The 24,034-nt window shown below is 45.9% G+C and overlaps 9 non-coding genes across 9 annotated transcripts; all 9 read left to right on the top strand.

The window, feature by feature from the left end:
- The first annotated feature begins 781 nt into the window (after positions 1–781).
- LOC140087051 (U1 spliceosomal RNA) lies at positions 782–945 on the top strand. Its single transcript, XR_011849974.1, has one exon. It is a non-coding gene; the product is annotated as a U1 spliceosomal RNA (small nuclear RNA).
- A 1,083-nt stretch (positions 946–2,028) lies between these two features.
- On the top strand, positions 2,029–2,192 carry LOC140087040 (U1 spliceosomal RNA). Its single transcript, XR_011849973.1, has one exon. It is a non-coding gene; the product is annotated as a U1 spliceosomal RNA (small nuclear RNA).
- Positions 2,193–3,274: 1,082 nt separating this feature from the next.
- LOC140087028 (U1 spliceosomal RNA) lies at positions 3,275–3,438 on the top strand. Its single transcript, XR_011849972.1, has one exon. It is a non-coding gene; the product is annotated as a U1 spliceosomal RNA (small nuclear RNA).
- A 1,083-nt stretch (positions 3,439–4,521) lies between these two features.
- LOC140087017 (U1 spliceosomal RNA) lies at positions 4,522–4,685 on the top strand. Its single transcript, XR_011849971.1, has one exon. It is a non-coding gene; the product is annotated as a U1 spliceosomal RNA (small nuclear RNA).
- Positions 4,686–5,767: 1,082 nt separating this feature from the next.
- LOC140087006 (U1 spliceosomal RNA) lies at positions 5,768–5,931 on the top strand. The gene has a single exon (XR_011849970.1). It is a non-coding gene; the product is annotated as a U1 spliceosomal RNA (small nuclear RNA).
- A 1,083-nt stretch (positions 5,932–7,014) lies between these two features.
- LOC140086984 (U1 spliceosomal RNA) lies at positions 7,015–7,178 on the top strand. Its single transcript, XR_011849969.1, has one exon. It is a non-coding gene; the product is annotated as a U1 spliceosomal RNA (small nuclear RNA).
- Positions 7,179–8,261: 1,083 nt separating this feature from the next.
- LOC140086973 (U1 spliceosomal RNA) lies at positions 8,262–8,425 on the top strand. The gene has a single exon (XR_011849968.1). It is a non-coding gene; the product is annotated as a U1 spliceosomal RNA (small nuclear RNA).
- Positions 8,426–9,507: 1,082 nt separating this feature from the next.
- LOC140086962 (U1 spliceosomal RNA) lies at positions 9,508–9,671 on the top strand. Its single transcript, XR_011849967.1, has one exon. It is a non-coding gene; the product is annotated as a U1 spliceosomal RNA (small nuclear RNA).
- Positions 9,672–10,754: 1,083 nt separating this feature from the next.
- Positions 10,755–10,918, top strand: LOC140086951 (U1 spliceosomal RNA). Its single transcript, XR_011849966.1, has one exon. It is a non-coding gene; the product is annotated as a U1 spliceosomal RNA (small nuclear RNA).
- The last annotated feature ends 13,116 nt before the right edge of the window (positions 10,919–24,034 follow it).

Raw genomic sequence — 24,034 nt, 5'->3', positions numbered from 1 at the left:
AGTTGTTCCTTCAATGTCCAGGTCACAACTTGGCCTCCTCTGTCTCCGCCTTGTGGCAAGAAAAACACCAGCGTGTTCGGCTTTTTCCCTTCTAATTGCCACTTTTCAAATTGACCTTCTGTTGTTGCTGCTTCTGCTTCTTCTTTACCTACCTCCTTTGTCGGCATGCACACTCTTTCCTGCCGCTTCTTTGTTTCTCTTTCGTGTCATTTTTGTCACCTCTTTTGCTGTCCCAGACACTTTGTCAGGCGACGCTGATGAGGACCACAAAGAACAATGCAAGCAGACCAGACGGCACCTACAGCAGGCAGGCCTGCTCGCTTTTATAGCGCCAGGTGACAAAGACTTCTGGCTTCGCATTGGCCACAACTCCAAACCACCCGCCTCCCTTCCCTCTTGCATAGATAGCTAGCTGTCTGTCTCCAGCTGTGCAGCCATTGTGTTTCTGTGTGTACACTTGAGGCCTAGCCAGAACACCTCCTCTTTAGCTGAGCACCACACCCGCCCAGCTCCACTGTAGCTCGCTCCCTCTCTCGATTGTCAACTCCCCTTTCATGCAAATACAGCTGTGCATCTTGGGAGAGATGATTTCAATCACCAGCCTGCCGGCCGCCGGGGCCAAAAGCTGTACAGCTTGGGGGGCCACCTCCGCAACAGCCAAGCTCCTCAGCTTGACTCTTGCCGGCGGCCAACTGACCCCGGGCCCGCAAGGTTGCCCTCCTCTCCGCGAGGGGGCCAGCCCCCGCTGGCCCACGCCACTCAAGCAAGCGCCAAGCAACTCATACTTACCTGGCAGGGGAGATACCATGATCACAAAGGTGGTTCTCCCAGGGTGAGGCTCACCCATTGCACTCCGGGTGTGCTGACCCCTGCGATTTCCCCAAATGCGGGAAACTCGACTGCATAATTTGTGGTAGTGGGGGACTGCGTTCGCGCTTTCCCCTGATTTTCTATGGTCAAAAACAGAACAAACTTCAGCAAAAAAATTATATGTCTCTATTGATAGTTTTCACATCATTCTACATGCTCTTCACATGTCTCTGTGGTTTCTTGTTTTGTTGAAAAAAAAAATTTCTTTTTTTTTTTTTTTTTTCCCCCTTGCTGTTCAGTGCCGGGCTGTTTGCTCGGTTCTTCCATTGGCTGGATCCATCTCGGAAGCAGGGAACAATTCCATCCCTTTCCTCCACCTTGCAGAAAGCAAAGCACAGCTGGATAAGAAGGAAAAGTGCAGAAGAAGAAGGACATACAGTTGTTCCTTCAATGTCCAGGTCACAACTTGGCCTCCTCTGTCTCCGCCTTGTGGCAAGAAAAACACCAGCGTGTTCGGCTTTTTCCCTTCTAATTGCCACTTTTCAAATTGACCTTCTGTTGTTGCTGCTTCTGCTTCTTCTTTACCTACCTCCTTTGTCGGCATGCACACTCTTTCCTGCCGCTTCTTTGTTTCTCTTTCGTGTCATTTTTGTCACCTCTTTTGCTGTCCCAGACACTTTGTCAGGCGACGCTGATGAGGACCACAAAGAACAATGCAAGCAGACCAGACGGCACCTACAGCAGGCAGGCCTGCTCGCTTTTATAGCGCCAGGTGACAAAGACTTCTGGCTTCGCATTGGCCACAACTCCAAACCACCCGCCTCCCTTCCCTCTTGCATAGATAGCTAGCTGTCTGTCTCCAGCTGTGCAGCCATTGTGTTTCTGTGTGTACACTTGAGGCCTAGCCAGAACACCTCCTCTTTAGCTGAGCACCACACCCGCCCAGCTCCACTGTAGCTCGCTCCCTCTCTCGATTGTCAACTCCCCTTTCATGCAAATACAGCTGTGCATCTTGGGAGAGATGATTTCAATCACCAGCCTGCCGGCCGCCGGGGCCAAAAGCTGTACAGCTTGGGGGGCCACCTCCGCAACAGCCAAGCTCCTCAGCTTGACTCTTGCCGGCGGCCAACTGACCCCGGGCCCGCAAGGTTGCCCTCCTCTCCGCGAGGGGGCCAGCCCCCGCTGGCCCACGCCACTCAAGCAAGCGCCAAGCAACTCATACTTACCTGGCAGGGGAGATACCATGATCACAAAGGTGGTTCTCCCAGGGTGAGGCTCACCCATTGCACTCCGGGTGTGCTGACCCCTGCGATTTCCCCAAATGCGGGAAACTCGACTGCATAATTTGTGGTAGTGGGGGACTGCGTTCGCGCTTTCCCCTGATTTTCTATGGTCAAAAACAGAACAAACTTCAGCAAAAAAATTATATGTCTCTATTGATAGTTTTCACATCATTCTACATGCTCTTCACATGTCTCTGTGGTTTCTTGTTTTGTTGAAAAAAAAAATTTCTTTTTTTTTTTTTTTTTCCCCCTTGCTGTTCAGTGCCGGGCTGTTTGCTCGGTTCTTCCATTGGCTGGATCCATCTCGGAAGCAGGGAACAATTCCATCCCTTTCCTCCACCTTGCAGAAAGCAAAGCACAGCTGGATAAGAAGGAAAAGTGCAGAAGAAGAAGGACATACAGTTGTTCCTTCAATGTCCAGGTCACAACTTGGCCTCCTCTGTCTCCGCCTTGTGGCAAGAAAAACACCAGCGTGTTCGGCTTTTTCCCTTCTAATTGCCACTTTTCAAATTGACCTTCTGTTGTTGCTGCTTCTGCTTCTTCTTTACCTACCTCCTTTGTCGGCATGCACACTCTTTCCTGCCGCTTCTTTGTTTCTCTTTCGTGTCATTTTTGTCACCTCTTTTGCTGTCCCAGACACTTTGTCAGGCGACGCTGATGAGGACCACAAAGAACAATGCAAGCAGACCAGACGGCACCTACAGCAGGCAGGCCTGCTCGCTTTTATAGCGCCAGGTGACAAAGACTTCTGGCTTCGCATTGGCCACAACTCCAAACCACCCGCCTCCCTTCCCTCTTGCATAGATAGCTAGCTGTCTGTCTCCAGCTGTGCAGCCATTGTGTTTCTGTGTGTACACTTGAGGCCTAGCCAGAACACCTCCTCTTTAGCTGAGCACCACACCCGCCCAGCTCCACTGTAGCTCGCTCCCTCTCTCGATTGTCAACTCCCCTTTCATGCAAATACAGCTGTGCATCTTGGGAGAGATGATTTCAATCACCAGCCTGCCGGCCGCCGGGGCCAAAAGCTGTACAGCTTGGGGGGCCACCTCCGCAACAGCCAAGCTCCTCAGCTTGACTCTTGCCGGCGGCCAACTGACCCCGGGCCCGCAAGGTTGCCCTCCTCTCCGCGAGGGGGCCAGCCCCCGCTGGCCCACGCCACTCAAGCAAGCGCCAAGCAACTCATACTTACCTGGCAGGGGAGATACCATGATCACAAAGGTGGTTCTCCCAGGGTGAGGCTCACCCATTGCACTCCGGGTGTGCTGACCCCTGCGATTTCCCCAAATGCGGGAAACTCGACTGCATAATTTGTGGTAGTGGGGGACTGCGTTCGCGCTTTCCCCTGATTTTCTATGGTCAAAAACAGAACAAACTTCAGCAAAAAAATTATATGTCTCTATTGATAGTTTTCACATCATTCTACATGCTCTTCACATGTCTCTGTGGTTTCTTGTTTTGTTGAAAAAAAAAATTTCTTTTTTTTTTTTTTTTTTCCCCCTTGCTGTTCAGTGCCGGGCTGTTTGCTCGGTTCTTCCATTGGCTGGATCCATCTCGGAAGCAGGGAACAATTCCATCCCTTTCCTCCACCTTGCAGAAAGCAAAGCACAGCTGGATAAGAAGGAAAAGTGCAGAAGAAGAAGGACATACAGTTGTTCCTTCAATGTCCAGGTCACAACTTGGCCTCCTCTGTCTCCGCCTTGTGGCAAGAAAAACACCAGCGTGTTCGGCTTTTTCCCTTCTAATTGCCACTTTTCAAATTGACCTTCTGTTGTTGCTGCTTCTGCTTCTTCTTTACCTACCTCCTTTGTCGGCATGCACACTCTTTCCTGCCGCTTCTTTGTTTCTCTTTCGTGTCATTTTTGTCACCTCTTTTGCTGTCCCAGACACTTTGTCAGGCGACGCTGATGAGGACCACAAAGAACAATGCAAGCAGACCAGACGGCACCTACAGCAGGCAGGCCTGCTCGCTTTTATAGCGCCAGGTGACAAAGACTTCTGGCTTCGCATTGGCCACAACTCCAAACCACCCGCCTCCCTTCCCTCTTGCATAGATAGCTAGCTGTCTGTCTCCAGCTGTGCAGCCATTGTGTTTCTGTGTGTACACTTGAGGCCTAGCCAGAACACCTCCTCTTTAGCTGAGCACCACACCCGCCCAGCTCCACTGTAGCTCGCTCCCTCTCTCGATTGTCAACTCCCCTTTCATGCAAATACAGCTGTGCATCTTGGGAGAGATGATTTCAATCACCAGCCTGCCGGCCGCCGGGGCCAAAAGCTGTACAGCTTGGGGGGCCACCTCCGCAACAGCCAAGCTCCTCAGCTTGACTCTTGCCGGCGGCCAACTGACCCCGGGCCCGCAAGGTTGCCCTCCTCTCCGCGAGGGGGCCAGCCCCCGCTGGCCCACGCCACTCAAGCAAGCGCCAAGCAACTCATACTTACCTGGCAGGGGAGATACCATGATCACAAAGGTGGTTCTCCCAGGGTGAGGCTCACCCATTGCACTCCGGGTGTGCTGACCCCTGCGATTTCCCCAAATGCGGGAAACTCGACTGCATAATTTGTGGTAGTGGGGGACTGCGTTCGCGCTTTCCCCTGATTTTCTATGGTCAAAAACAGAACAAACTTCAGCAAAAAAATTATATGTCTCTATTGATAGTTTTCACATCATTCTACATGCTCTTCACATGTCTCTGTGGTTTCTTGTTTTGTTGAAAAAAAAAATTTCTTTTTTTTTTTTTTTTTCCCCCTTGCTGTTCAGTGCCGGGCTGTTTGCTCGGTTCTTCCATTGGCTGGATCCATCTCGGAAGCAGGGAACAATTCCATCCCTTTCCTCCACCTTGCAGAAAGCAAAGCACAGCTGGATAAGAAGGAAAAGTGCAGAAGAAGAAGGACATACAGTTGTTCCTTCAATGTCCAGGTCACAACTTGGCCTCCTCTGTCTCCGCCTTGTGGCAAGAAAAACACCAGCGTGTTCGGCTTTTTCCCTTCTAATTGCCACTTTTCAAATTGACCTTCTGTTGTTGCTGCTTCTGCTTCTTCTTTACCTACCTCCTTTGTCGGCATGCACACTCTTTCCTGCCGCTTCTTTGTTTCTCTTTCGTGTCATTTTTGTCACCTCTTTTGCTGTCCCAGACACTTTGTCAGGCGACGCTGATGAGGACCACAAAGAACAATGCAAGCAGACCAGACGGCACCTACAGCAGGCAGGCCTGCTCGCTTTTATAGCGCCAGGTGACAAAGACTTCTGGCTTCGCATTGGCCACAACTCCAAACCACCCGCCTCCCTTCCCTCTTGCATAGATAGCTAGCTGTCTGTCTCCAGCTGTGCAGCCATTGTGTTTCTGTGTGTACACTTGAGGCCTAGCCAGAACACCTCCTCTTTAGCTGAGCACCACACCCGCCCAGCTCCACTGTAGCTCGCTCCCTCTCTCGATTGTCAACTCCCCTTTCATGCAAATACAGCTGTGCATCTTGGGAGAGATGATTTCAATCACCAGCCTGCCGGCCGCCGGGGCCAAAAGCTGTACAGCTTGGGGGGCCACCTCCGCAACAGCCAAGCTCCTCAGCTTGACTCTTGCCGGCGGCCAACTGACCCCGGGCCCGCAAGGTTGCCCTCCTCTCCGCGAGGGGGCCAGCCCCCGCTGGCCCACGCCACTCAAGCAAGCGCCAAGCAACTCATACTTACCTGGCAGGGGAGATACCATGATCACAAAGGTGGTTCTCCCAGGGTGAGGCTCACCCATTGCACTCCGGGTGTGCTGACCCCTGCGATTTCCCCAAATGCGGGAAACTCGACTGCATAATTTGTGGTAGTGGGGGACTGCGTTCGCGCTTTCCCCTGATTTTCTATGGTCAAAAACAGAACAAACTTCAGCAAAAAAATTATATGTCTCTATTGATAGTTTTCACATCATTCTACATGCTCTTCACATGTCTCTGTGGTTTCTTGTTTTGTTGAAAAAAAAAATTTCTTTTTTTTTTTTTTTTTTCCCCCTTGCTGTTCAGTGCCGGGCTGTTTGCTCGGTTCTTCCATTGGCTGGATCCATCTCGGAAGCAGGGAACAATTCCATCCCTTTCCTCCACCTTGCAGAAAGCAAAGCACAGCTGGATAAGAAGGAAAAGTGCAGAAGAAGAAGGACATACAGTTGTTCCTTCAATGTCCAGGTCACAACTTGGCCTCCTCTGTCTCCGCCTTGTGGCAAGAAAAACACCAGCGTGTTCGGCTTTTTCCCTTCTAATTGCCACTTTTCAAATTGACCTTCTGTTGTTGCTGCTTCTGCTTCTTCTTTACCTACCTCCTTTGTCGGCATGCACACTCTTTCCTGCCGCTTCTTTGTTTCTCTTTCGTGTCATTTTTGTCACCTCTTTTGCTGTCCCAGACACTTTGTCAGGCGACGCTGATGAGGACCACAAAGAACAATGCAAGCAGACCAGACGGCACCTACAGCAGGCAGGCCTGCTCGCTTTTATAGCGCCAGGTGACAAAGACTTCTGGCTTCGCATTGGCCACAACTCCAAACCACCCGCCTCCCTTCCCTCTTGCATAGATAGCTAGCTGTCTGTCTCCAGCTGTGCAGCCATTGTGTTTCTGTGTGTACACTTGAGGCCTAGCCAGAACACCTCCTCTTTAGCTGAGCACCACACCCGCCCAGCTCCACTGTAGCTCGCTCCCTCTCTCGATTGTCAACTCCCCTTTCATGCAAATACAGCTGTGCATCTTGGGAGAGATGATTTCAATCACCAGCCTGCCGGCCGCCGGGGCCAAAAGCTGTACAGCTTGGGGGGCCACCTCCGCAACAGCCAAGCTCCTCAGCTTGACTCTTGCCGGCGGCCAACTGACCCCGGGCCCGCAAGGTTGCCCTCCTCTCCGCGAGGGGGCCAGCCCCCGCTGGCCCACGCCACTCAAGCAAGCGCCAAGCAACTCATACTTACCTGGCAGGGGAGATACCATGATCACAAAGGTGGTTCTCCCAGGGTGAGGCTCACCCATTGCACTCCGGGTGTGCTGACCCCTGCGATTTCCCCAAATGCGGGAAACTCGACTGCATAATTTGTGGTAGTGGGGGACTGCGTTCGCGCTTTCCCCTGATTTTCTATGGTCAAAAACAGAACAAACTTCAGCAAAAAAATTATATGTCTCTATTGATAGTTTTCACATCATTCTACATGCTCTTCACATGTCTCTGTGGTTTCTTGTTTTGTTGAAAAAAAAAATTTCTTTTTTTTTTTTTTTTTTCCCCCTTGCTGTTCAGTGCCGGGCTGTTTGCTCGGTTCTTCCATTGGCTGGATCCATCTCGGAAGCAGGGAACAATTCCATCCCTTTCCTCCACCTTGCAGAAAGCAAAGCACAGCTGGATAAGAAGGAAAAGTGCAGAAGAAGAAGGACATACAGTTGTTCCTTCAATGTCCAGGTCACAACTTGGCCTCCTCTGTCTCCGCCTTGTGGCAAGAAAAACACCAGCGTGTTCGGCTTTTTCCCTTCTAATTGCCACTTTTCAAATTGACCTTCTGTTGTTGCTGCTTCTGCTTCTTCTTTACCTACCTCCTTTGTCGGCATGCACACTCTTTCCTGCCGCTTCTTTGTTTCTCTTTCGTGTCATTTTTGTCACCTCTTTTGCTGTCCCAGACACTTTGTCAGGCGACGCTGATGAGGACCACAAAGAACAATGCAAGCAGACCAGACGGCACCTACAGCAGGCAGGCCTGCTCGCTTTTATAGCGCCAGGTGACAAAGACTTCTGGCTTCGCATTGGCCACAACTCCAAACCACCCGCCTCCCTTCCCTCTTGCATAGATAGCTAGCTGTCTGTCTCCAGCTGTGCAGCCATTGTGTTTCTGTGTGTACACTTGAGGCCTAGCCAGAACACCTCCTCTTTAGCTGAGCACCACACCCGCCCAGCTCCACTGTAGCTCGCTCCCTCTCTCGATTGTCAACTCCCCTTTCATGCAAATACAGCTGTGCATCTTGGGAGAGATGATTTCAATCACCAGCCTGCCGGCCGCCGGGGCCAAAAGCTGTACAGCTTGGGGGGCCACCTCCGCAACAGCCAAGCTCCTCAGCTTGACTCTTGCCGGCGGCCAACTGACCCCGGGCCCGCAAGGTTGCCCTCCTCTCCGCGAGGGGGCCAGCCCCCGCTGGCCCACGCCACTCAAGCAAGCGCCAAGCAACTCATACTTACCTGGCAGGGGAGATACCATGATCACAAAGGTGGTTCTCCCAGGGTGAGGCTCACCCATTGCACTCCGGGTGTGCTGACCCCTGCGATTTCCCCAAATGCGGGAAACTCGACTGCATAATTTGTGGTAGTGGGGGACTGCGTTCGCGCTTTCCCCTGATTTTCTATGGTCAAAAACAGAACAAACTTCAGCAAAAAAATTATATGTCTCTATTGATAGTTTTCACATCATTCTACATGCTCTTCACATGTCTCTGTGGTTTCTTGTTTTGTTGAAAAAAAAAATTTCTTTTTTTTTTTTTTTTTCCCCCTTGCTGTTCAGTGCCGGGCTGTTTGCTCGGTTCTTCCATTGGCTGGATCCATCTCGGAAGCAGGGAACAATTCCATCCCTTTCCTCCACCTTGCAGAAAGCAAAGCACAGCTGGATAAGAAGGAAAAGTGCAGAAGAAGAAGGACATACAGTTGTTCCTTCAATGTCCAGGTCACAACTTGGCCTCCTCTGTCTCCGCCTTGTGGCAAGAAAAACACCAGCGTGTTCGGCTTTTTCCCTTCTAATTGCCACTTTTCAAATTGACCTTCTGTTGTTGCTGCTTCTGCTTCTTCTTTACCTACCTCCTTTGTCGGCATGCACACTCTTTCCTGCCGCTTCTTTGTTTCTCTTTCGTGTCATTTTTGTCACCTCTTTTGCTGTCCCAGACACTTTGTCAGGCGACGCTGATGAGGACCACAAAGAACAATGCAAGCAGACCAGACGGCACCTACAGCAGGCAGGCCTGCTCGCTTTTATAGCGCCAGGTGACAAAGACTTCTGGCTTCGCATTGGCCACAACTCCAAACCACCCGCCTCCCTTCCCTCTTGCATAGATAGCTAGCTGTCTGTCTCCAGCTGTGCAGCCATTGTGTTTCTGTGTGTACACTTGAGGCCTAGCCAGAACACCTCCTCTTTAGCTGAGCACCACACCCGCCCAGCTCCACTGTAGCTCGCTCCCTCTCTCGATTGTCAACTCCCCTTTCATGCAAATACAGCTGTGCATCTTGGGAGAGATGATTTCAATCACCAGCCTGCCGGCCGCCGGGGCCAAAAGCTGTACAGCTTGGGGGGCCACCTCCGCAACAGCCAAGCTCCTCAGCTTGACTCTTGCCGGCGGCCAACTGACCCCGGGCCCGCAAGGTTGCCCTCCTCTCCGCGAGGGGGCCAGCCCCCGCTGGCCCACGCCACTCAAGCAAGCGCCAAGCAACTCATACTTACCTGGCAGGGGAGATACCATGATCACAAAGGTGGTTCTCCCAGGGTGAGGCTCACCCATTGCACTCCGGGTGTGCTGACCCCTGCGATTTCCCCAAATGCGGGAAACTCGACTGCATAATTTGTGGTAGTGGGGGACTGCGTTCGCGCTTTCCCCTGATTTTCTATGGTCAAAAACAGAACAAACTTCAGCAAAAAAATTATATGTCTCTATTGATAGTTTTCACATCATTCTACATGCTCTTCACATGTCTCTGTGGTTTCTTGTTTTGTTGAAAAAAAAAATTTCTTTTTTTTTTTTTTTTTTCCCCCTTGCTGTTCAGTGCCGGGCTGTTTGCTCGGTTCTTCCATTGGCTGGATCCATCTCGGAAGCAGGGAACAATTCCATCCCTTTCCTCCACCTTGCAGAAAGCAAAGCACAGCTGGATAAGAAGGAAAAGTGCAGAAGAAGAAGGACATACAGTTGTTCCTTCAATGTCCAGGTCACAACTTGGCCTCCTCTGTCTCCGCCTTGTGGCAAGAAAAACACCAGCGTGTTCGGCTTTTTCCCTTCTAATTGCCACTTTTCAAATTGACCTTCTGTTGTTGCTGCTTCTGCTTCTTCTTTACCTACCTCCTTTGTCGGCATGCACACTCTTTCCTGCCGCTTCTTTGTTTCTCTTTCGTGTCATTTTTGTCACCTCTTTTGCTGTCCCAGACACTTTGTCAGGCGACGCTGATGAGGACCACAAAGAACAATGCAAGCAGACCAGACGGCACCTACAGCAGGCAGGCCTGCTCGCTTTTATAGCGCCAGGTGACAAAGACTTCTGGCTTCGCATTGGCCACAACTCCAAACCACCCGCCTCCCTTCCCTCTTGCATAGATAGCTAGCTGTCTGTCTCCAGCTGTGCAGCCATTGTGTTTCTGTGTGTACACTTGAGGCCTAGCCAGAACACCTCCTCTTTAGCTGAGCACCACACCCGCCCAGCTCCACTGTAGCTCGCTCCCTCTCTCGATTGTCAACTCCCCTTTCATGCAAATACAGCTGTGCATCTTGGGAGAGATGATTTCAATCACCAGCCTGCCGGCCGCCGGGGCCAAAAGCTGTACAGCTTGGGGGGCCACCTCCGCAACAGCCAAGCTCCTCAGCTTGACTCTTGCCGGCGGCCAACTGACCCCGGGCCCGCAAGGTTGCCCTCCTCTCCGCGAGGGGGCCAGCCCCCGCTGGCCCACGCCACTCAAGCAAGCGCCAAGCAACTCATACTTACCTGGCAGGGGAGATACCATGATCACAAAGGTGGTTCTCCCAGGGTGAGGCTCACCCATTGCACTCCGGGTGTGCTGACCCCTGCGATTTCCCCAAATGCGGGAAACTCGACTGCATAATTTGTGGTAGTGGGGGACTGCGTTCGCGCTTTCCCCTGATTTTCTATGGTCAAAAACAGAACAAACTTCAGCAAAAAAATTATATGTCTCTATTGATAGTTTTCACATCATTCTACATGCTCTTCACATGTCTCTGTGGTTTCTTGTTTTGTTGAAAAAAAAAATTTCTTTTTTTTTTTTTTTTTTCCCCCTTGCTGTTCAGTGCCGGGCTGTTTGCTCGGTTCTTCCATTGGCTGGATCCATCTCGGAAGCAGGGAACAATTCCATCCCTTTCCTCCACCTTGCAGAAAGCAAAGCACAGCTGGATAAGAAGGAAAAGTGCAGAAGAAGAAGGACATACAGTTGTTCCTTCAATGTCCAGGTCACAACTTGGCCTCCTCTGTCTCCGCCTTGTGGCAAGAAAAACACCAGCGTGTTCGGCTTTTTCCCTTCTAATTGCCACTTTTCAAATTGACCTTCTGTTGTTGCTGCTTCTGCTTCTTCTTTACCTACCTCCTTTGTCGGCATGCACACTCTTTCCTGCCGCTTCTTTGTTTCTCTTTCGTGTCATTTTTGTCACCTCTTTTGCTGTCCCAGACACTTTGTCAGGCGACGCTGATGAGGACCACAAAGAACAATGCAAGCAGACCAGACGGCACCTACAGCAGGCAGGCCTGCTCGCTTTTATAGCGCCAGGTGACAAAGACTTCTGGCTTCGCATTGGCCACAACTCCAAACCACCCGCCTCCCTTCCCTCTTGCATAGATAGCTAGCTGTCTGTCTCCAGCTGTGCAGCCATTGTGTTTCTGTGTGTACACTTGAGGCCTAGCCAGAACACCTCCTCTTTAGCTGAGCACCACACCCGCCCAGCTCCACTGTAGCTCGCTCCCTCTCTCGATTGTCAACTCCCCTTTCATGCAAATACAGCTGTGCATCTTGGGAGAGATGATTTCAATCACCAGCCTGCCGGCCGCCGGGGCCAAAAGCTGTACAGCTTTTGGCGGCGGCGGCGACGACGACGACGGATGCAAAAGCTAGCGTCTATATTAAGTATATAGACTAGGTAGGGGTGCATTTAGACATAAGTTGGATGCATATAGAGTAGGATTTTCTTGTAAATTACCAACCCTATGAAATTCTTAACTATATTAGAGAGACATTTTTTTTTTAAGTTTCACATCTTTCTGTTAAAATGTTTTGCTAATTTTTTATGTATTTAAGTTGCCTCAGTAAAAATATTAACAGTTTTTAGTGGAAGATAAAAATTTATGACGTTCACTATGCTTCCATCATCTGCATAAATACATAAATGCAAATGAAGTAAATATTATGTTATATGGTATTCCAATAGATGGCGCTATAAACAACATACAGTGAACAAAATTTTATGTATAATGATTATGTTTCCATCTGATCACTAGAGGTCACCATTAATTTTTTTGGATGGATCAGAAATCAAATTTTCTGCAATCACTGTTTTGGTTTCCTTCGGCTTCTAATTTATTTAGGCTTTTCCAATTTTTACAATCTCCTCCTGCTTTACCCTTGATTTGTCATATGTCAAAGCGTTGTTGGGTCTTTGATCTCCACCTCCCACTCCCGCATCATTTGGCAGGATTTCTTTATAGTTTGACATGTTTTTGATGTCATCTTTAAATTGTGTTTAGTAGCATTTGGTGTAATGTGGAGTGCAGCATTGCACTCCAATACTAGTGGTGTTTCTTAAATGTATTATTTTGATTAGTTTAACTTTATTATATTGACGTGCAGTCCTATACCTTACGGTACCTTCATAATTAAGGCATCTCCCTTGGCATGTAATTTGTTCTTGGAAGAACATACCGCTAGAACCAACATGGGCCATGAAACACCTGAAGAAAGAACTCAGAAACGTCTCCAAGACAAGAATTCATCTGAATGGAGGTTCTGTAGTGAAGAAATTCTAGCAAAGAACCATCTCTAAAAAATTCTTAGAAAGAACAACAAGAAATTTTAAGAATTTCACTTCCTGGTGAAGACCTACCAACAAGAATAAGTATGAGAGACAATAAAAGGATTATAATGGAAGTTATGGCATCCACAAAGAATATCAACAAAGCCAAGAATAATGAGCAGAATGGGTTAAGCACATGTTGTACCTTCAAGCTATCAAGCATCATCCACCAAGGATTACCTACCAGCAGCTACCAAAGTTCCTGCCTCACATAAGAGTAAACAGTAGTGCCAAAACAAAAGGTTGCAGGTAGGTCCAATGCAAGAAGTACTACATTTGATCTTTCGGGTCACCTAAGTTAGAAACATACAGAGAAGACGACAACGATGTAGCAGCATTGGCAAAAGTTTTGAAGCCAAAGTCCCTTCTGGCCCAACACAAAGAATGTGGGGGGCTCATTCAATGTAAATACATACATATTGGGGATTAGTACAGTGTCTGAAAAAGGTCAGTCAATAACCAAAAGGTCACTGAATTATGTGCTTTACTACCCACAATAAAACTTATTGAATCAGCCATAAATGTGACTGTGTTGCGCGTCCTATAGTAAGGGGCATCTTAAAGTTCAAAAAATATGGTACTGATTCCAAATTTCCAAAATAGCAAAATAGAAAAAAATATTTTGTACACCAATTAAAATATCCCTGTTGGTCACACTAGAGCACAGCACACACAGCTCTGCTACATGAATACATTTACACTCACAGCTCTGCATCATCCATACAGCTAGCTGTCTCCAACTGTGCTGCTGAATAGCTCTTCTGAAGACACACACAGCTCTAATTTACACATTTAGACACACACAGCTCTACTATAGGAACACACAGAACCCCTTGCCCTCATCTTCTTGCCCTGTCCCAAAGTGCAGTTCTATATCAGGGCATCACACGTTCTCCATTACAGCAGTCAGGAGGGTATAGGAGTTCTGGATCCTCCTGACCTTCGGTCTATAAGACGCGGACACTTTTTAGCAAGATTTTTTTTTGCTTGCTAAAAAGTGCATCTTATACTACAAAATATATGAAGGGAATTGGGACACTTTCCAAGGGACCAGAACTTGTTTTATGAACTGTCTAGCAAAATTTATACTCCAAAGCTCTGCACTAATATTTCAGCTGCCACCTATTGGATCAGGTTATTAACTGTTTTATCTTACAAGCTAAAAGAAATGTCAAAAATTTCGGCTAATTCATTATTTAATTCAGCTTAATTTATCAAAATTATGGACAAGGAATTTAAAACACAAGATTTTTGAATGAACCTCAGGACAATTGACATTTTGCACCGTTATCTCTGTGTGCAGAGGACATGAAAGATCTTAAATGGAGGTCTTAATGGAGCCTGGAGCCCCTCAGGCTCATCTACACACAATCTATCAACCTTGTGGTAGATGTCCTTTTAGAGTACCTCTTCAACCTAGCTTTTTCAAGGAGAACAAAGAATTTTACTACAAATATGAGCAAATCAAAATGCCAATAATCTCTCACTATCGATTATCTACAGAAGAACTGAATCTCATTTGCAATCACCTATTTCTAAATTAAAAAACAAAATTGAAACGTCTCTGTATATTCTGAAAAGGATAATGAACATAACCGTAATTAAAAGTTTCTTTAGGGACACTGACGTCTATATCTTCACAGAGTAAATAAATGGCAAGACAATTAGCATCAATATACAATGCAACGAAGAGGCAACAGGTCGTCTGGAAACCGATGAGTTTGCAGGAGACTTCAACAAACTGATATCATCCCATTCTCTAGAAATGACATGAGGTTGGACACCAAGATGAAGACAAGGAGGGGAAGGAAACAGATCATCATCCCTTGATGACAGCTCATTCCCAAATAGGGAGTCTTCATTAGTGGCCAGTATTTCATCCATAACCATTAGACCTTTTATGGTGGAGCAGTAACTCTACACATCCTATAAATTTGATACATTTTTACCTGCCCAAGGACATTCAGAAATTTTATAGAACCCTTAGAATTTTCAAAAACTAAACTTCAAGACCACTGATAAAAAGAAGCAGCTATGTAGCCACACAAAATGTACATGCAGTGGAGGCATTTATTTCTGTACTTGATAGGGATATCCAGCAGTTTAGACATGAAACTGTAAATGGTCTACTTCATATGCCTCACAATCTTTCAGTTACTGATGGATCAGCTTTGTCTGATCTTATGTCCAATAAAAACATCGAACACTTTCAATCTCAATGAAAACACTATTAAGGACTACATAGAGATCCCACATCTAGGATGGCAGCTAATGTTGCAGCCCTCTAAAGTCCGTCTTTGCTTCATCTGCACGCCTTTGACCTGAAAGACACAACGGATTTCAACTTTGGCGTAATACCACCATTTGCTGAGTAGTTCCAACAGACATTTATCGTTTATCAGCACCATGTAGACCTCTCTAAGCTCCACCTGCACCTCCTCCCCTTCTAGAAGGGCACAGTTCAGCTTCCAGAAGCGAAGGCCACATTGAAAAAATTAGGCCCAGAGCTGCCTGAACCTAAACGGCCCTTTGGTCGGAGAAGAAGCAGGAGACCACAGAGTATCCGCACACATTGTTCCCCTCTCGATCCAATAAAGTCTATCCAGGAATGCAATGAGCCAAGGGGGCGGCTCAAAATATAATTCATAAATCCGAGAGATTCCAATCCGAGAGAGTACTTTAGGAATGCTTTGGTTACCATCTCAATTAGCAGCTTGGAAGTGGGGTCTAGTCTGCTTAACTCCTGCATTCAATACCCTGAGAAGGATGGTCATGCCTGCAGACTTGCAGACGCCCCCACCAGATGGAAGAAGTGTCAGGACAGTGACTCCAGCATTCTTCCAGGTGTTGGTAGGACTTAGAAGAGGGGAGAGCACATTACAGCAACATGAAAACAAGACTGGAAGGCAAGAAAGTTAAGCACTATGCAAGAACAGAACCTTTCACTAATGCTAACATTGATGGAGAAAACCGTTTGGTTCAACTTTCTGAAGGAAGGAAAAGAAAAGAGGGTTAGAGTTGGGATGGATGATATTACTTACCCTTCTAGTGAGCGTTTCCTGCTCTTCCGGTTCCTGGATGCACTGTGAAAACTTGCTCAGCTGACTGTTCAGGGACAGAGGTCGGTGTATTTCGTGTGACCAGACTCCTACTCCCAAAGTGCTGGTGGGCGGGGTCCCTCTAATTACTTTTCCTCTGTTTCTGACCTGCAGAGACAGAAAAAAAAAGACAAAGGATCGGAAGTTTGCCTCTGTTTTGGCAAGGGGAGAATCAGCGGGGGAGGAGGTCAAATGTGCCGATTCTCCTTTTTGAAGGTAGGGTTGGAGAGTTGGCTTATAGGCTGGTGACAAACTCAGAGGGGTAATGGGAGTAGTATATTTATCCATTTACAAAACTTTGGCTTCGACACCTTTGTCCATTTGCTTTCTTCCTTTGACACCTGGGATGCATTCCTTGACACCTTCTGTTTGGACTTTGTAGAGTGCCTGGCAGGAGGTCAAGGAAGTGCTCTTGGCCGTTTTAGGAAACTATTTGTAGATGTGTATTTATATGTGTGTTTGCAGGTTGAAATCCTCATACAGTCCACGGACAAGTTCCCTGTTATCCTGCAGTTCTTGCAGGCCTCCTCCTCATGCCCTTTCTTGCATGATTTCATACAGATCTGCGGCATATCCGGGTAGTAGATAAGTCCATAGAAGTTGACCAGCGTGAACGTCTGGGGCAGGTGCATTAGTTTATCTTCTGCCATCATGTCCTTTTCCAAACTCACTGTGATCACTTGCCCATCCAGATACCCTAGTGTTTAAGAAGCTTGGTAGGCTAAGGACATGTCACGTAGAACAGGACATGTGGTCTCAGGAACTGGTTGAGAGGAAGTAGCAGACCCAGTCAAAGGCCTTCTCTTGAACGAGACTGACCAGGGCCACCTGGAGTCGGTGACTTTCAGTGTACTGAACGGAGTCCCTCACAAGTCCCTCTGTCTGTGATTCTGCAGCCGGGGATGCCACAAGTCTGGTACAGGTGGAGGCTTTGGCTGATGACTGCCTTCAGTCTGTACGACAGCACTTTCACCAGGATCTTGTAGTCCACGTTGAGGACAGAGATGGGTCTATCTGCAGTTCTTTAAGTCGCACCTCTCACCCTTCCGCTTGTACAAGCTTCATAGTTTCATAGTTTATACGGTTGAAAAAAGACACTTGTCCATCAAGTTCAACCAAGGAAGGGTAGGGATTGAATGAGGAAGGGATTTAGGGGAAACTATTCTATATAGCATAACAATCAATGTTATTCAGGTGTAAAAAGGCATCTAGACCCTTCTTGAAGCTCTCTGCTGTCCCTGCTGTGACCAGTGCCTGAGGCAGGCTATTCCACAGATTGACAGTTCTCATAGTAAAAAAGCCCTGTCGCCTACGGTGATTAAACCTTGGTTTCTCCAAATGAATGGAGACAGTGTCCCCCCATCTTTTGATTTGATTTAATCTGGAACAACTTACCACCATATTTTTTGTATAGACCATTCATATATTTATATAAATTAATCATGTCCCCTCGTAGTCGTCTCTTTTCCAGACTAAATAAATCTAGTTGTTAACTAAGATCCTCCATACCCCTCATCAGTTTTGTGGCTCTACGTTGAACCCTCTCCAGCTCCAGGGCATCCTTTTTATGGACCGGTGCCCAGAACTGGACAGCATATTCCAGGTGTGGCCGAACCAGTGCCTTGTATAGTGGTAATATTACATCCCTATCACGAGAGTCCATTCCACTTTTGATACATGACATGATCCTACTAGCTTTAGACGCAGCTGATTGACATTACATGCTGTTATTCAATTTATGATCTACTAGTACCCCCAGGTCCTTCTCAACAAGGGACTCTCCCAGATTTACTCCCCCAAGGACATATTTTGCCTTTGGATTATTGGCCCCCAGGTGCATAACATTACATTTATCCACATTAAAACTCATTTGCCAAGTGGATGACCAAACATTCAGTTTGTCCAAGTCACCCTGCAGCCTATGAACATCCTCCATAGACTGTATTACACTACACAGTTTGGTGTCATCTGCAAAAATATACACAGTGCTATTAATTCCTACCTCTATATCATTAATAAATATATTAAATAGTAGTGGGCCAAGCACAGAACCCTGAGGTACACCACTCATAACTGGTGACCATTCCGAGTAGGAATCATTGACCACAACTCTCTGGATACGATCCTTCAGCCAGTTCTCAATCCAATTGCAAATGATTTCTGCCAAACCAATAGCACTAATTTTACCCATCAGGCGTCTATGAGGGACAGTGTCAAATGCCTCTGCAAAGTCCAAGAACACAATATCCACAGCAGCTCCTCCATCCAGGCACCTGCTCACCTCTTCATAGAAGCAGATCAGGTTAGTTTGACAACTTCTATTCTTAGTAAAGCCTCGCTGGCTGTCACTTATTATACTATTTGATGTCACATACTCCAGTATATAGTCTTTTACTAACCCTTCCAACACTTTCCCCACAATGGAAGTTAAGCTTATAGGCCTGTAATTGCCTGGTGAGGTTCTAGAGCCCTTTTTATATATTGGCACCACATTTGCCTTGCGCCAGTCACTTGGCACCACACCAGACATTACAGAATCCCTGAAGATTTTAGACAGTGGTACAGCAATAACAGAACTGAGTTCTTTAAGAATGCCTACATTCAGCCAGTCTACTTTATTACAGGGTGCATGACCCGCACTGGCACCACCCAAGTCAGAAGTTCTCTCTTCTATTGTATAAACGGAGCTAAAAAACCTATTAAGTATCTCCGCCTTCGCTTGGTCTACAGTCACCGATGCCCCATTTTCAGAATAAAGGGGTCCAACCTGTTGTGACCCATTTTTTTGCATTGATATACCTAAAAAATTTCTTGGGATTTGTTTTGCTATCTTTAGCCACCTGTCTTTCATTTTGGCTGATTTGATTTCCGTTTTACAGATTTTGGTAAGTTCTTTGTAAGTATTGAAAGCCTCAGGTGACCCGTAAGATTTATATTTTTTAAATGACCTCTTTTTCTCATTAATTGCCCTTTTAACTGTAGCTGTAAGCCACGCGGGGTGTAATCTAATTCGTCTATACTTGTTACCTATTGGAATAAATTTAGAAGTATAAAAACCCAGGATAGATTTGAATTTCTCCCATTTAACATTAGTATCACCATGTGACAGTATCTGATCCCAGTCTATATCCTGTATTGCAGCCCTGAATTTTTGGAAATTACCTCTTAAAATTCAAAGTTTGATTTTCCCACCTGTTTCTGCTTTTTAAAGTTTAAGAGGAAAATTATTATATTATGATCGCTGTTCCCAAGGGGATACTGACATTTTGGACAATCTACGCATTGTTAGAAATCACAAGGTCCAACAATGCGTCACCTCTTGTGGGATCTTCTACAAGCTGCACCATAAAATTATCCTGAAGAATGTTCATAAAATGTCTCCCCTTCACAGATGATGACGAGCCCTGACCCCAATTTATATTTGGAAAGTTAGTCTCCCATTATCACTACGGTCCCCCCCTGTGCAGCCCGCTCCATCTGTTTATATAGATGACCCTCTATTTCCTCAGAGATGTTAGGGGGTCTATAAATTACAACAAAAATAATTTTCTCAAAGCTCTCTTGGCTTTGAATTTCAACCCACAAAGTTTCAGCCTCCTCACACTCTGAGACCACTGACTCATTCACAATCGCTTTTAAGTCTCTTCTGACATACAGACATACACCACCTCCCCTCCTATTTGCCCTGTCTTTCCGAAAGAGTGTAAACCCTTGAATATTAACACCCCAATCATGCGATGCATCGAGCAATGTCTCTGCTACACCAACAACATCTAACTGTTCCTCTAATATCAGAGCCTCCAGCTCGCCCCTTTTTGCCTGTGATACTTCTGGCATTTGTGAACATACATTTTAATTTTCCACAGTTATTTATCTGATTTAAAGTAATTTTACTGGCACATATATCCTCACCACTGTTCTGCAACTTGTGGATCTCCTTATCCACCACCTTGGTCCCACATACACCGCCCACCTCACCACCCACCAACATAACCTGCCCCCTCTCTGACCTGTCTACCCCTTCAGTGTCTTCCTTTTCCTCCTCCCCCGATCCTAGTTTAAATACTCCGCCACCCCTGCTAGGATCTTCTCCCCCAGCACAGCAGCCCCCCTTCCATTTAGGTGCAAGTTATCTGCAGAAAACACCTTGCACCCCAGTGAAAAGTCAGCCCAATGCTCTAGGAACCCAAATCCCTCTGCTCTACACCAGGATCTGAGCCATGCATTTAACTCCCTGAGCTCCCGCTGTCTGCTCTGTGTAGCGCATGGCACAGGTAGAATTCCGGAGAATGCTACCTTGGAGGTCCTTTTCTTAAGCTTTGAACCTAATTCTTTAAAATTATTCTTCGGGCTCCTCCACCTACCATCTATTCTGTCATTGGGACCAACATGGAGCACGACAGCTGGGTCATCCCCAGCCCCTCCCAGTAATTTATCCACCCTTTCCACCACATGCCGAACCCTGGCACCAGGGAGACAGCAAACCATTCGGTTGAGGCGGACTTGGCAACAAATTATTCTATCCGTCTTCCTTATTATAGAGTCCCCTACAACCACTAGCTGCCTTGGCTTAACTGCACTCCCATCCACCCTACTACTAGCTGGTCTGCTCCCCCGGCTGTAAGGGAGAGCAGGATCCACTAGGGCTGCCATTTCTGACACTGACGCCATTACATCATTGCACAATTTTGCAATTTTGCTTGGATGTTCAGAGTCAGAGTTGGCCTTCCTTTTCTTTGACCCCTTCCTACCCCCTCTATTTACAGTAACCCAGCTACCCACCTGGCCCTGCTGGCTTTCCTCTCCACCCTCCAATTCTATCTATTGTCAATTGCTCGCAGCCGTGCAACATCTTCCTCCAGATCTCTAACACTAGCTTCTAGTAGAAAAATATGGGCACATCTGTCACAGCGGTATTCACCCTCGAACTCTTGCTCCAGCAGTGTATACATGCGGCAGAGTGTGCACTGGAGCATACCACCAATCTTGCTAGCCATATCCTAGTAACAAAACTGTGATGAGTATATAAATCAAGAGATATAAAATGTAAATTACTTACAGTTCTGTGGACTTCTCTTTTTCAAACTCCGCTTTTTTCAACTCCACTTAAGCTCACTAGCCACTTGGAATCACAAGCCAAAACTGAGCGAGAGCGAGCTTCCTTTCCTCTTTGCAAGCTTCTGTTCTTGTTTCACAGTTCATTCAGAGGCGTGTGGTCAGCATGAACTTTCCTGAAAAAGAAAGTTACATTTCTCACCCTTCCCCTCTCCAGGTTGTCCACCTCGTATAGATGATAAATATGGGCAAGGATGGTAGAGAGGGAATTGATGTCACAGTACCTAATGTTGGTATCAAAGGATAGAACAAACATGTATAGAAATCTTGGGTATGCATACCTGATTACATATAGATAAATATAAATATAGTAATATATAAATATATTAATAAATATGAATATAAAAATATCAATATATAAATACAGTTAATTAAATAATATAAAATTAGTAGTTAGGTATAAATATAAGTATAAATATAAATAGATATTTAAGGACAGGGATTGTAGAGAGGGAATTGATATCACAGTACCTAATGCTGGTATCAAAAGATATAACAGACTTGTATAGAGATCTTGGGAATGCATAGATGATTACATATAAATAAATATAGATAAAGTGACATATACATATATAATAAATACAAATATAAAGATAAATATCAAAATAAATAAATATCAATACTTATAAATACAGTTAATTAATTGAATAAAATTAGTAATTAGATATAGATATAAATACCGATAGATAAATCAATGCTTATAGTAAAAAAGGAATTAGTGGGGGGGGGGGGGGGAGTACACACAATATAAGTATGATATATATGATTAAAACTGAGTATATAGTAATGTAAAATGTAGAGGAGAGTGGGTGATACAAGATTCTTTTGTATAAAATTCAAAAAATATTTTTGAGGGATTCGTTGAGACCGGCTGGCATAAGGCACTGTAGTTTGTATATCCAATACATTTCACGTTTTTTATATGGTAAAAACGTTGGGGGGTAGAGGTAATTATATGCTCAATAGGTGTTATGCTGAATTCTCTGTAGTTTTGTTTATGGTGGAGGGCCGCGTGTCTGGATACACTATGGAGAAGAAAACCATTGCTGATGTTACTGCGGTGCTTGTTCATGCGATCTCTCAGTGGTTGAATCGTGCGGCCTATATACTGTAATTTACATGTACATTCGATCAAGTAGATTATAAAGCCAGACCTGCAATTGAGGAAACTTTTGATCTCAAACTTCTCTCCAGTGGTATTGGATTGAAAGGAAGACCTTCTATGGCAAATGGTTTCACAGCACTTGCAGAGATTATGACCACATTTGTAGCTGCCTAGAACTTTCGGAAAAAATGATAGGTCCGGTTTGGTTTTTTTGGAGGTGTGTAGTCGGCTAGGTGCCAGGATGTTTTTTAGTGTGAGCGGTCGTCTAAAAGTGATAATAGGGTTAGATGAGATACTATTTTTAAGGTATGGGTCGTGGAGCAGTAGATTCCAATGCTTTTTAAGGATGTGTTTAATTTTGCTACCATCGTTGGAGTAGGTGGTGATAAAATTAGCACCATTGAAAGATTCACCGGTCTTCCTTGTGCTTAGTTTCAGGCATTCCTCTTGGCTTAGGGCACCTGCCTTGGTGCAAGCAGATGAGATAAGGGGAGGTGGGTAGCCTTTAGCTTTAAACCTATCACGTAGAACCATGCTCTGCATGCTGTAATCTTCATTGGTGGTGCAATTGTGTCTTATTCTTTTGAAGTGACCAAAAGGTATGTTTGTTAACCACTTCTTGAAATGGTTACTCTTGAAGTCCAGGTAGCTGTTACTGTCAACAGATTTAAAGTAAGTTTTGGTGTGGATTTTCTGGTCGACATGGAAGATCGTAACATCAAGGAATTCGGCATAGTTAGGTGTGATATTGGATGTAAATTCTAGACCCCACTCTTTGGTGTTTATATCTTTAATGAAGTCTAGAGCCTCTTTTTCATTCCCTTTCCAGATTATAAAAATATCGTCTATATATCGCTTATAGACCACACAGTTGTTATAGGATGGGTGGGTGAAGATGTTCAATTCCTCAAAGAGACCCACAAACAAATTCGCGTAGCTGGGTGCAAATTTGCTCCCCATTGCTGTACCTCTTTTCTGAATAAAAATCTGATCACAGAAAGAAAAATAATTGTGATTGAGGATAAATGCAATTGCCTTCAAAATGAAATTGCTCTGTATGCTAGACATATTGGAGTCTCGAGCAAGAAATTGCGAGGTGGCAAGTATGCCAAGATCGTGGGGAATTACAGTATACAGAGAGGAAATGTCCATAGTGATGAAGAGATATGAGTCTACCCAGGGGACTAGAAGAATGTGTCTGATCAGGTCCGAGGTATCTAGGGTAAAGGAATCCAAACTTTTGACGTAGTTTTGTAAGAATAAATCTACGTAGTGGGACATGTTGGCTGTGAGGGAATTAATTCCGGAGATAATTGGGCGTCCGGGTGGATTGTTGGCATTTTTACGCACCTTAGGCAAATGGTAAAAAGTTGCTGTTGCTGTTGCTGGTTCTTCAATTTTGAGGTACTGAAGCTCCTTCTTGGAAAGGACCCCCAGTTTAAAGCCATCATCTAGGAGTGAATAGAGTTGTAATTTGAACTGATGTGTAGGGTTCTTTTCTGGTTTAGAATAGAAAGCAGTATCGGACAGAGGACGGTAGGATTCTTGATGTAGTCTGATTTATTTAGGAGGACTATCCCACCACCCTTATCTGCGGGTTTGATGATGACTTCATTATTCGAGGATAGATCCTTGAGGGCCTTCCTTTCTTTCGTTGTTAAATTGCTTCTATGGGTGTTTTGGTTCCATGTACTAGACTTAAGATCTTTAAAATCGGAGGAAACTAACATATAGAATGTTTCTATGTAGTTACCTTTATGGTGTGTGGGGTAAAGATTTCAAATCTGTATGAATAATGGATGTGGAGTTGTGTATGTCCGATTTAGTGGTGATAGTGGTGTCTTCAATAGCATCCTGGTTAGGA

Source organism: Engystomops pustulosus, chromosome 1 (genome assembly GCF_040894005.1).
Source record: "Engystomops pustulosus chromosome 1, aEngPut4.maternal, whole genome shotgun sequence".
In the NCBI taxonomy this organism is placed as follows: domain Eukaryota; kingdom Metazoa; phylum Chordata; class Amphibia; order Anura; family Leptodactylidae; genus Engystomops; species Engystomops pustulosus.
This window is presented reverse-complemented; position numbering and strand designations above follow the sequence as displayed.